Below are 13011 nucleotides of genomic sequence, written 5' to 3' on the forward strand. Positions count from 1 at the left end.
TGGGAAGGGTCTCCACCGCGTCGCAGAGGCAGGCTCCATTTCCCTAGGGATTTACTGTAGTCCGTATCGCAGTAGCTCTTAGAACCCAGCCAAGATCAGATCCCCGTTGTGCCAGGCGCTGCACAGACACAGCGAGAGACAGGCCCTGCCCCAAAGAGCTCAAACAGATTAAGAGGTGGGGGAGATGCAGAATCATCAGCCCATTGTACAGCTGAGCGACTGAGGCGCAGAGTGACAAAGTGACATGCCCAGGTCACACAGGAAATTTGTGGCAGAGGAGGAGGGAATTGAGCCCAGGTCTTCTGGGTCCCAGCCCAGGGCTTTCTCTGCAACCCCATCATTTGCTCCTCAGTGCCCAGAGAGCGCCACGTTCTCTGGGCACGGCTGGGCCGCACACAGGGGTGACCCAGGCAGCGGAACAGAACGGGCCCAGGGGCTCTCTTGTGGCTGGGCCCCTGCCCCCGAAAAGCCTGGCACAGGTCAGGGGGAGCTGAAAGAGCCTGGCGCACCAAGCCCAGGGTGTGTTCTTTGCTGGGTGATGCAACTGGAAGATCACGGAGAGGGGTGGGGGTGGGGAATCAAGGCTGAAATTTACAAACCCGATCCAGGCTCGGCCATTTGATTGAACAGCCAGTGTGAGAGAACCGCAGCCCCCGCCGGAGTCGCTCACACGCCTCCATCTGGGCCCTCGTGTTTGGCAACGCTGGGCTCAGGGCGATCTGGCTGCCAAGATGAACGCAGGCTCTGGGTTAGTCCCTGGAGACGGGGGGGGGGGGGGGGCCAGAGCAGCCGAGTGTGGAGAAGGGGGTGGGGATGGATTACAGGTGTTTGTTCGAAACAGAAAGTGGCCCCTGGGGAGCAAAGGGAGGGCCCGACCCTGCTGCCAGTGGGGTGCGATCAGGCCACCAATGTGCCCCCGGGGGCCAGCCGCTAGCCTTCTCCCAGCACCCCGTCACCGGACAGCAGGCCTAGCATGGAGGCCTCCCCCGCCCTGCTCCCCCCAGCCCGAGATCCCTGGGGCACCCACGCCTCGCCCCCCATCCCGCTCATCCCAGGCCGTTCCCAGCAGGGTCCCTGACTCCAGTGTTCTGTGTCTCTCTCCCTCCACCCGCCGGAGCTGCCGGAGCAACCTGGTCGCAGGGAGCGGCGCCCCGGGCGTGGAGGGGCTGTCACCGGAGCGCCGCAGCCCCCCCCACAGAGCCGTGCGCCCCAACCACCTGGTGCGGTAACAAGCCAGCCAGCTGGCACGAGGCACGCCCGCTGCATGTGGCATGGGGGCACCAGTTTCCCATCAGCCGGTTCTTTCTTTCTGATCCGTTTATTTTCTCGTTCTCTTTTCTTCGGCCTTCCCCCCTCCCGCCCCTTTCGCTGGGGAAAAAGGAGGCTAGGGCATGAATGTGGGGGGGGGGAGGGTTCACAGGTTTCCCCCCCATAGCATCTGTCCCCATCACCCGCACATCAGTCCTGGTGCCAGCTGGGGGGCAAACTGGGGCGAGGCGATTGGCAGGCCAGTGAGCTGGACCAGCGAGCGACTGATGGTCCCCGCAGCACCTGCTAAACCCGTGGGCCCATCTGGCTCTTGCTGCAGTGGGTCAGGTCGATGGGCCCATCTGCCCTGGCACCCCACCGCTCCCTGGAGCTGCCTGGTAGCTGGGGGGGGGGGTGAGGCAAATTCCCCCTTAGGGGCAGCGGGACAAACCCGAGTGGCTGAAAGGCCCGGCACCATGTTGTGGTGCGGCACCAAACCAGAGTGCCCCCAGGCGCTGCACAGCCAGAGGGAGAGCTGGGCCCCAGCCCAAGGAGCGCTGACTAGACAAAAGGCAGGAGGGGAAACTGAGGCATGGAGTCAGGCAATGGCTTGTCCCAGGTCACCCGACAGCTCAGTGGAACCAGGAATAGACCCCCAGAGCCAACTCCTGGCGAAGCAGCCAGTGAGGCTGCGTGTCCAAGTGAGGGGACCCCCCCCCCCCCGCCCCCACCAACGCGCTGAGCCCTGGCCCTCCGGCAAGCCAGGCCTCTGATGGGGGGGTCCCAAAACTGGCCTCCCCCAGTCACCAGCTGGGACTTAGCACTTTCCCAGACGAGCGACAGATCCAAAACTCAGTGGTTTCCGGCAGTGTCAGCGGGATGCTCCTGGGGCAGGAGCTGGCGGAGAGTGGGAGGAGCAGTTGGCCAAAACAAATCCTATTTTGTCCCTTTGAGCGTGTAAGAAACACAGCGATTTACACACTCAGCTCACGTGAGCTTTGCCTTTTTCTTACCGAAAACCCCAAACCCCGTTTTCTTTCTTTGCCGCTTTAACCCGCCCCAGCAGGGTGCCAAGCCCGGCCTGAGCCGACTCTGTCTTGCCCCACCGTTTGCTGTCGCCCAAGCCGCAGCTGGGCCCCCCCCCCTTGTAAGTTGCGTCCGCTGGAACGAGGCCGTGTTGGCGCCGACCTGGCTAGTGATATTCTGCTGTCTTGTCCCCTGTGGTGCTCGGTGTTTGGCCAGACACGCGTCACGTGAGCAGCGCCAGCGGGTGCATGACGTCTCTGTGCCGTAGCGGTGGTTGGTTGTGCTGTGAGGTCTTTGCTCTTGATGCTGGTATCAGTGGACAGTAGTTTTTGTTCGGTGAAATCCCACGGTCTGAAACTAACTCCCTGTCCGCCCAGCCCGAAAACCCAAAGCAGCGCTCAAGACCTCTGTCACTATTTCTGTCCCTCCTCTGTTATTTGTCTGGTCTGATTTGTCGTTTCCCTCCCCCACCCCCATCTCCTAGAACATTTTGTGTGTCTCGCTGGTCATTGCTTGTCTCATGTTTGCTTCGTGTTTGGTTTGTTTCTCGGCTTTAGCTGGCCTGGGTTTGTGCCTGTTTCTGCACATCGTTCGTGTACGTGTGTGTGTGTGTGTGTGTGTGTGTGTGTGGGCGTGCTATTGGGTGGGGAAGGCCCAGGATCCCTTCCGTCTCCCCCTTTGCCACCCGGATGCTCAAGGCAGCAGCACAGCCGAGGGGGCTACCTGGGCCACAGTAGGAACTCCACCCACGCCCTCCTGTCTCCCAGGCCTCTAGGGGTACGGGAGTGGGACGTGTCTTCTGAGGCAGGGCACAACAGCTTTTTCACACACACTATTAACATGCAGCCACCTCTGGAGTGGGGCACAGCGGCTGGGTAACACCGTTTAGCGGACGAAGCAGGGGGGGAAATTCGCAGGGCCAAGGGAGTCAAATGGAAACCTGATCAGTGTCATGCAATGAGCAGCATGGGGGTGGGGGCCGCTGGGAGCCAGGACTCCTGGGTTCTATCCCCAGCCCGGGGGGGCGGGATTCTGTATAGTAGCTCCTCACCAGCCTTCCAGTGAGCCATCCCAGGGCTGCAGCGTGTGTCAGGGGTGGGGGGGGCGGGTCTGTGCCTGGCCTCCTGGGAGCACAGCCGGGTCACACCGCCTCCGTAGGGGGTCTCACTGGGCAGAATCAACCCCCCTGGTGCCCCCCTCAGGGACAGGGTGGCAGCGAAGCTGCCGGATGCCATGCATGGCTGCAGGCTTGGATCTCCTGGGGGGGGGGGCGAAGAGTTGGGGGGGGGGCGGGGCTGTACCCGCAAACAACCTTGCAGTGGGATGCCCACTAGGGCCCGGGGGGAACGGGACTCTGTAGGACCCAGGGGCACATGCTCGCTCAGTGCCAGAACGGTTTACTGAGCCCATCGGAGGCTTGTCTCTCTTGCTCTCTCTGCCCTCCCCCACAAGACAGCTGTGACTGGGCACGACCCCCTCCATACGCTGCAGTCTCAGGCCACCTTCACACACACACACACCCCCCCCCCCCCGCGCCCTGCTTGGCATTTGTCAGCTCCATCCCAACCCCGCACACTGCTAATTCCCCCCCCCCAGCCTCTCAGCTCCAGCTGCGCCCCACAAACTCCCCCTCCCTTTGCCCTTCCAGCCCTGGCAGGGAGCCAGTGCCAGCTCCCCCCCCCCCCCCAAAAAAGAACCCCTTTGGCAGCCTGGCTGAAGGCGAATTCTGATTGGCTGTTCCTTAGCAACCGGCGGTGCCCAGGGAGCATCCACTGCTGGGGCAGGCGGTGGGGGGGCTGTGTCTGGGCACTGGACCAGCCAAGGGGGTTACATTTTGGGCGGGGGAGGGGTTTCAAGCCCATTGGCAGACCCAGGGCCACAGTGGCATGCGTTTGGGGGGGCTGCAGGGTTTGGCTGGGAGCGGGGCGAGGGGCCGCCCTCCGGTGCAGGCTACGGGGGACGAGTCCGACCCCCAGGACAAGGTGAGCGGCCTCGTGAGCCGGCCAGTGCGTGCGACGGCTCCAGGGAATCGGCGTTTATGGCCCTGCAAAGGGTCCGTGCCCCCTCCCCCCCCATGGGGCGCTGGCTTTTGGGGGCGGGGTCAGACAGCTTCGCCTGCCTTAGCTCTGTGGGGTGGCCCCACAAGCCAGGCCCGCGGGGGTCCAAAGACTCAGGCATTGGGCTGGCTGCTGCATGAAGGGGGCGCCTGGCAGCAGGGCGGGCAGGGTCCCTCGTGCCAAGGCCCCTGGCCCCATGGAGCAAGCGGCTGGTGAGGCCCCTCCGAACCCAGGCAAGGCTGAGCCCCCCCCCCCCCCCACACACACACACACACACGGGGCGATGCCACTTCGGTGCCGGGGCAGGTGTGAGCTGGCTGGTCCCACCCCCCCCCAGCCAGTCCCTCACATCCTGGCAGCATGTCCCCCCTCCCTGCCCGCCATGCAGCTCTGCTGGTGCCCCACAGCCCCAGATAGCCCAGCCCTCCCCTCCCCCCGCTCTGCTGGTGCCCCCCTCCCAGCTTTGCCTCCTTTCCTTCCACGAAACAGCCCAGCCCGCCTTTCGCAGCTGGTTGCCAGCCAATCCTGCTGCCCCTCCCACCCCAGGGCTAAATTGAACCTTCTCCGGGGTGTGGGGAGACTCGAACCCAGGATTCAGGGGCGGCTGGTGCCCATTTGTGTGTGTCCCAGCCTGTGCCTCGACGACCCCCCCCCCCCCAACCGTGTGGCCAGGGGCGCTTTTAACTCCCCCCTCTCTCTCTTCTCCCCCCTCCCCGGCTCCCCGTCCCCAGGTCTGGAGGTCCACGGAGGAGGTAGCCCCTGGCTTGCCCCCACCAGGCCCATCCCCCCACCCCTTTTCCTCCCCCCCACCTCCCATTGCAGATCATCCCTGTTCACAGCGGCACCGATCCTGAGCGCCCGACCCTCCAGCCGGGAGCGATGCTACGGGGTGCACGGCCGGATCCGGGCCAGGACCTGATCTCCGGAACCGCGTGTGGCTGCCCCCGCCTGCAGCTTTTTTGGGGGGCTGCTCTGGAGAAGGGGGGCGTGCAGGGGATGGGAGGCGCTGGCTTCCGATGAGATCTTGGCCCTGCCTCATCAGCATCAGTGGGGGGGGGGGAGGGGAAAAGGAGCCCCCTCCCCCAGCATTGCCCCACCCTAGCAGCAGCCATGAATTCCTGCCCCCGTAGCCCGGGGGGGGGGCCGGGGGGCTGGACAGGCTGGGCCCAGCCCTGGGGAGGGCCCATCCTCGGAGCTTTCGTCTCGCCAAACAGGACCAAACCGGCTCCGAGTCCCTGAGGCCTTTGGGGGGCGTTTGGGGAGGGAGGGGGGGGGCCATAGCCAGACAAACTGGGGAGGCTGCACAGGCGCGGGGGGAGGGGGGAAGCAGAGCCAGGGGAGGGCACCATGGGCCGTGGCGAGGATCCTGTGTTTTCCTCCACTACACACAAGGCCCTGGTTCCTCCCGCTCCCAGCAGCTGGGCAGCCTGGGGGCTCCTGCCCAGCCTTGGGCCGGGGCGAGGGGGTAAATCTGGTTTCCCTCGACATCCTGGAGCCGCTGATTGCCCGTGCAGATGGCCCGCCTGGCCGCTGCTCACCGCCCTGGCATCGCGGAGGAGTCAGGGGCAGATCCTAGCTCTGTGGCATCGGACTGGCTGGGGCAGGAAAGGCCCCCCCTCCTCCCCCAATCAATGGGGCATCAAGGTGCAAACCACAGCCACACCTCCCCCCACTGGCTGGAGTGGGGGCGGATGGCAGACGGCGAGACTGGGACAGCCACCCCCACCCCTGATGTCCCACCGCCCTGGCCCTGGCCCTGTCCACCAAGCGAGGACGTTTTAGCCATTCTAATTCCCCCGTTCCCGTCGCTGTCCCCCATACGATCGGCCCCCCAACTCCATGGCACCGACAAGGCCCCATTCCTGGATCTCCACCCTCCGGTCGCTGCTTCGTTTCCTCCCTGTTTTTCCCACCACGTGGATTTTTTCTCATACTTTATGGTTAAAAAATTTGCCATTTTTTTTTTTTTTTTTTTCAAATCCTGGCCCAGCCAGGAAGAGCCAGGAGCCGCTTCCACCACCCTCCACGCCCTGTGGTCGACAGCCGCCGTGTCCCTTGGGTGGTAGAAGGCAAAGAAACTCTCCCTGCAGCCTCGGGAGCAACGGCTCCAGCTACGGACACAGCCCCCCAAGAGCCCCTCCATGGCGCCTGGCTGCCCCTTGACCTGCCATGGCATCGCCTCCCCGGCTGGCCTGGGCTCAGGTCCCGGTTCCCGCATTCTGCACATTGTCCCTCTGAAAAACGCCAGCCCTCCGCGGGAAACCCGGCTCGCTGTCCCAGGAGGCAGCCCTGAGCCTGCAACGCTTCATGCTTGGGAATAACTGCGTGCTCAGACGTGACACTTCTGCTATGGTAGCCCCTGCCGCTCACCCCCCGCTTCCCCCCCAACCGAGATCAGGGCCCGGTTGCTGCCCAGAGTAACTGAGAGCAGGGCCCCAGTGTGCCGGGTGCTGCCCAGTAACTGAGAGTGGGGCATGGTCGCGCCCAGCTCCACTCACAGAAATGTACGCTTCTCCGGGCCTTAGTTTTTCCTCACCAGCCGTTTTGTTTTACCGCCCTCCCTCCCCAGCACTTGTAAAATAGCGTGATCTACATCTGCACAACCTCTCGCCTCTCCGCGCTCGGAAATCAAGATATACCACGTGAAAGAGAAGAAGAAAAAAAACCGATGTTTACAGTCTCCTGCTAATCCAGTAATTGTAAATAATTTCGTTGAGATTAGCTGCGATCCAAAAGGATTCAAGTTGCTGCCATTTTCTCCTCTCCAATTTTAGAGAATTTTACTGGTTTTTATTTTTTTCTTTTCGTTTCGGGGAGGGGGGGGGGGAGGGTTGGAGTGGGTTTATTACCTGGTACTTTTATTTAGAGGGGAAAAAATACAACTTTTAGTGGGAAAAAAGAAAAAAAAAAAGTCGAAGTCTATGTTTCAGACGATATCAATGCTTAACTTATTTGTTATTTATTGCCATTTACTTTGGGAATAATTTAATTTTTTTTCTGTCTAAATAAAAAGTAAAATCAAAGCAAGACCCACCCCATGGCTGGATTTTTTAATATTAATTTTTTTTTTTAACCACACGGGTATCTAGTGGCTTCCATCAAGACCCCCCTGTAATGGGCACAGGGAACCTGCGTTCAGGGTGCCAAGCACGGCCCAGACACACAGTAACCGAGATCAGGGACCTAGTGGGCCGGGTGCTGCCCAGACACAGTAACTGAGCTCAGGGCCCGCTCGTACCGGATGCTACCTCGCCCCAGCATGAGAGTCAAGCCCTGCCTCAAAAAGCTCACCCGCTAAGTAGACAAAGGGCCGCACAGGAAACAGGCACGGAGAGGGGAGGTGACTTGTCCAAGGTCAGATCAGTGGCAGAGCTAGGACCCAGGAGTCCTGAGCCCCAGGCCACTGCTTCATCTAAGTTGTGTACTTGCGCTGCCCCCCCAGACTATGCCTATTTCATTTGTCACAGCCACTCTGTTAAACCAAACCCTCTTTCCAATAATATCACTGATCAGCTCAAAGCTCCCTGCATCAGACCCCAACTCCCCTGGGCTAGAAGGCCACCAGAACAATAAAAAGGAAGCTTCTTTATTAAAGCTGGAGGGCGTAGCTGTGGTTCTCCCCAGCTCTGCTGCCTGTTTCCACACGGAGGCGCCCAAGTCCTGGCCTGACCACACACACTCACCCATGGGCCTGTTGGCGTAGCACTAGCTGGCTGTGGAATGCTCCCACCCAGAAGCAGGTGCATGGGATTTCCCGGGGCGAGTCGGGCTGGCAGATGCATGAAGGGCCCCGCCCATCCCACGCCAGCAATGTGCAGGGAGCAGCTGTGGTGGGTGGCAGCCCAGAAAGCCCTGGGAACTCGCTCCTCTGGCTGCTGCTTGCTCACATAGGAACCAGAGGCTCTTTAAAGAGCTGTCTGGGCTCAGGCCCCGGCGGCGGGAGGGGTGGGGGTGAGAACACGTGTTGATGGCTGGCGTGCAAGCGCTGAGGCCAGGAAGTGAAGGCGGCTGGCTTCGGAGGGAGCATCTGACGGGCCAGAAATTAACTGGCCGAGCTGGGATTTAGCCCAGGACACCAGGGCTCACACCTGACACCTGTGCAAAGCACACGGAGATCGAGCTCAGGGTTACAGCGCAGCAGAAAGACAGCGCCCCTACAGACACACTGACATCTCCCACAACAACCCGGCCCCCTCCTGACCAGGGTGGAGGGTCCCCGGCTGTGCCCGAGGGTGGATGCATAGGCAATTCAACTGAGGGGGCTTCACACACCACGTAAGCCCCCAGATGTCGAGCAGCCTGACTCTGCAGCTGGAATAGACACAGCTGCTCCTTCCAAACGTCACCTGGTGTCCCCGGGGCCCCAGGTACCAAGTGACTCCACTAGAGGGCAATGCAGGGCAACTTTCCTGCCGCGCTCCCAAGTGGGGTGTGCAAATGATGAGGGGGGGGGTCGCTTGGTGGATGAAGGAGGCTGCAGCAGACGCTCCAGGCGAACACGTCCATGCAAGCTCAGCGCAGGGCGAGCGGGGCAGACACGGTGCCATGGGGCACAGACGTGACTGGCCAAGACTCTGGCAGGCTGCTGGATCCTTGCTGTTCACATGGGGCACATCTGGCGTTACTGCTCCTTGCTGGGATGTTAGCGGCGACGTGACAAATCTGCTGCCCCTGACCTGCTTGTGCTGGCCCCCACGAGAACACGGGGGCCCTGCTTTCGCTCACCATGAAATACGTACGGCCTTGGGCAGGCTCGAGTCGGCCACGTGAAGAAGATACTCAGTGCCAGGGTCTTTAGGCTGATCGGAAAACCAAAGGGGTTGACCGCACGGGCGAAGGGAGCGGTTATAAACTGGACGTCCTCGACCGGCGCGCAGCCGTCAGCAAACGAGAGCTCCCGGGTGAGTAAATCGGTCACATTCACGTGAGAACGGAAGCACTGCAGGTTGAGAAGCTTCCCAGCAGCGCAGCCCCCCCGCCCGCTCTAGACTCCTCTGTCCATCTCATGACACGTAGCCCTCAGCACGGCCAAAGAAAGGAGGCAAAAGCAGGTGGCCGTCCGCACGCAACCACGTTTGGTGCCATTGGTGAGCGTAAAGGAGCCATCATGGACGAGCGGAGCGACAGGAATAAACCAAAGACGAACCAACGTTTCCGGAGTCGCTCCGCATTTGCTGAGTCTAAGAACCGTACAAAAACCAGGGCTCTGCTTCCGCCACTTTTCCTGCAGCTGGCGGGCTACGAGGCTCACGTCTATGGTGCCTCCAACAGCCCAGACGCCTTGGGGTCCACGAGCGAGGTGTTAAATCTATTCGGGGTGACTCGGGCAAGAATCTTCCCAGCACCAGAGAGGCGGGAAACGCTGCGGCGATGACCAGAGTTTGCCCAGTCGTCACCCTCCCACGACGAGGAGGCTGGCTGTGAACTCCGGCACTGCTCCCAGATAACGCTGTTAACAGGCATCTTGGAAGTGGAAGAAGCCTGCAACGGACGCCCCCTTGGGCTGGGTGCTGCAGTGACATGGGCCTGTCCCAGACTGGGTCAGGCTGAACAGAAGCAGCAGCATAAATTTTGCCTGCTCACTGGAGCCCCTGTGGTCCCCATGCCCCGCTGGATCCATAACACGCCCCTGCACACACACACACACACCCCGCCCATGCTGCTCAGCTCCCCGCTCCCCAAACTGATCCTGCAGAGACGTGCAGCAGCTTTTTACAAACCATCTCACCAGCCTCGCGTGGCGGATTGGAGCCAGGCACGACAGCCAGCGGGGCCAGGCTTACGCCGCGCTTTGGGAAGTGGATACGCTGCCGTCAGATCAGCGAAGGTAATTCAGACAGAGGTGTCAGCGTGCGCTGAGCGACAGCAGAGCCTCCTGCGCTGGAGCTGAGCCACACATTTGTGGGCTTGTGTGATGAAGCGGAGAGTCTCTTGGGTTCTTCCTCGGAGCGCTGCGTGTGCGCCTCAGTTTCCCCCATGTGACTCTCGTATTTTGGTGATGGGACCCGGGTGTGCGATCATTCTTTCTAGGCTGTGATCCTGAGAACTAATAAACCCTTGATTTCCACGCTGCCGGCTGTGAATCGCTCCTGGCTGCGAGGCGGGGTGCCTGGCCGGGGTCCCGTCCCAGGGTACTCACAGGGGGAGCTCAGGCAGAGCAGGGGCGCTGACCACTGCGAGGCCAGGGTCAGGAGGCGGCTGCACTGGTGTGCGGAGAGCTGGTGGGAGCAGACTCCACGCACTGGAGTCCTGACTGGCTTCGCCCAGCGTGGATCCAGAGCGTGGTTCCTCTGGGATGCCGTCACAGACTGATGAAGGAATTATCAGGACCTGTTCCACACGGGTGAGTGCAGATGACGATGATCCCTTCGGGGCTGAAAGTGCACGAATGCAAGGCCGGTGCTGTTCTCTGCCACACACCAGACGCTCAGCCCCCTCCTGCTTCCCCAAGAGCATTGCAGCATTTCCTGCTCTTCAAAGAGCTGCTAATTCCAATTTCCCCCTACACTCCGGCCAGGGGAAGGTGGTTTTTTCCCCCAGGAGCGATGGGGCACAGGGGAAGAGAATGCTAGCCCTTCACAAGAAGTCACTGAGTTGATTTATTCAGCTAACAGCAAGCTCTTGAATGCTGGAAGGTGTCAAAGTAGCAGATAGTTTGGCCACAGCCCACAGCACTTGATGAATTTACTAATGAAGCTCAGAAGAGGCCAGGGCTGGCCCCATTTTACAGATGGGGAATTTGAGGCCGTGATTAAATGACTTACCCCAGGTCAAACAGGGAATCTAGAAGGGCAGAACTTATGGATCAGGTTCCAGACTGGGACTCAGGACACCTGGGTTCCAATTCCTGGTTCTGCCACAAATTCCCTGTGTGACCCTGAGCTACGTTCCCCTCTCTGCACTATAACCACTGTTCCTCTGTAAAGGGGGAATTATATATTTGCCTATTTAGATTGTTAGCTTTTTGGGATGAGGGCTGTCTCTTGCTATATGCACGTACAGCACCAAGCGCACTGCTGCTCCGATCTCAGTCAGGGCCTGTAGAGAGGCTTCAAAAGGGTCACACTCTACAGCTCTCAACTCTCCCCAAAAGACTCACTTGTCACTCCAACAAACGCCAGCAGGAAGGCAGATAGCACAGAAGGAAATAAACACTGGCAAGTCAAGCGGCTTGGGAAAAGCAAGCTGACTGCCTTTGCTCTAGGCACTCCAGGGGTTCGGCCAGACATTTCATCTCTTCAGGCACTTTTTAGTGCATTGCATCTAGTTACACTGATTATGGAAAAGAAGCCTCTTGATTTGATGGCGGAGGCCTTCAGACAGCCACAGGGTGGAAATGAAGTTCACTTTTGTTCTAAAGGCCAGGCTGGCTGCTTTTCTTAACGTTTTATTATTACCTGGGTCAAATCGATAAGGTTTCTCAGAGGTGGAAAAATCTGTTTTAAACTTAGTCTGAGTGAGGGGAACTGGAGAGAAATGTCTATTTGGATTAAAAACAGCCAGAAAAGCTCTTGGCCAACACAACCTCTGCAGTGAAACATCATCATTCACCCACAATAGCTGCACCTCAAAGTGCTGCATTATAGCCCAGCTGCTATGGCCTTGAATGGAAATGCAGCCACCTCTGGTGTGGAACGCAGCCTACAATTTTATCAGCAGCAGCCGAGGAAACGCAGGAGAGAGCCAACGCTCAAGTCAAGTCTGATCCTGCAATGAGTTGTGTGGGCAGAGTCCCACTGGAGTCAAGAGGGCTCTGTGAAGACATCCTGGCAGATGGACTGTGTCCTGTGTCTTACCTTCATCTGACTGTGGAATAGTGGGGAGATCTCTATGGATATACAGTATGGCTGGGGCAACAGAACTGATCAGCCCTGGCATTGCATTTCAGGGGGCATACAAATAGGGAGTGATGTATGTCCCCCGTGGTTCTGAGGGGAAGAAGAAATTATGCTGTAGGAGACACTAGGTCTAGTTCCGGGTCAGTATTTAGGATGTTTGAAAGGAGGGTTATCAAATGCCATGAATTACAAATCAAAGAGGTTTTCTATATTGAAATATTTCCCCGCTGGAGTCTCCACCACATAACAGTATTGCGCTAATTAGCATATGTAAAGTCTCAAAGTGCTTTATAACAACAGGTATCGCTGAGGAAATTGAGGCGTGGAAAAGTGAAGGGACTTGCCCAAGGTCACACAGCAGGTCAGTGGCAGAGACTGCAAGAGAACCCAGGTGTCCTGAGTCCCAGTCTAGTGTCCTAACCACTGGGCTCTGTTGCGCCAGTGCATGAGGAACCAGGAAAGGAAACTGACCACGCTCAATTAAAAGGCAGAAGACAGGATGGGACGGTCCCTGCACGGGGACTTGGGAGATCCTCGCTCTGCTACAGCCTTGGCCAAATGAGTCTCTCCGTGCCCCAGCTCCGCATCTGCAACACAGGGATAACAATTCTTCTTCTCTCTGTCCTCAAGGCAGCACCCAGCAGAATGGGGGCCCTGAACCTGACATAAACAGGAATATTAGACTGAGTTAATTACTTTTATTTCCAAGCGTCAGTGATGCAGGCAGGACTTTCTGTCTTAAAACAATCAAGTCAGCCCTCTAACTAGCTTCTTCACCCAGAGGTCAAAGAACAGCCCCAAACCCCTCCCCCACGAGACAAAGGGGGCCGGAGAGGTTTAAC

At 59.3% G+C, this 13011-nt stretch overlaps 1 protein-coding gene across 1 annotated transcript in view; it reads left to right on the forward strand.

The window, feature by feature from the left end:
* The window catches only part of LOC137167500 (CUGBP Elav-like family member 3), a 39847-nt gene extending 32489 nt beyond the window's left edge, over window positions 1-7358 (forward strand). Inside the window, exon 13 of the mRNA XM_067569713.1 lies at window positions 6326-7358. The gene's annotated coding sequence lies outside the window, so the exon portion shown is untranslated. The remainder of the gene's footprint in view (window positions 1-6325) is intronic.
* Window positions 7359-13011: the final 5653 nt, after the last annotated feature.

This window comes from Emydura macquarii, unplaced genomic scaffold (assembly GCF_026122565.2).
Source record: "Emydura macquarii macquarii isolate MOO-44397 ecotype Brisbane River unplaced genomic scaffold, CSIRO-AGI_Emac_v2 contig_2924, whole genome shotgun sequence".
Taxonomy (NCBI): Eukaryota; Metazoa; Chordata; order Testudines; family Chelidae; genus Emydura; species Emydura macquarii.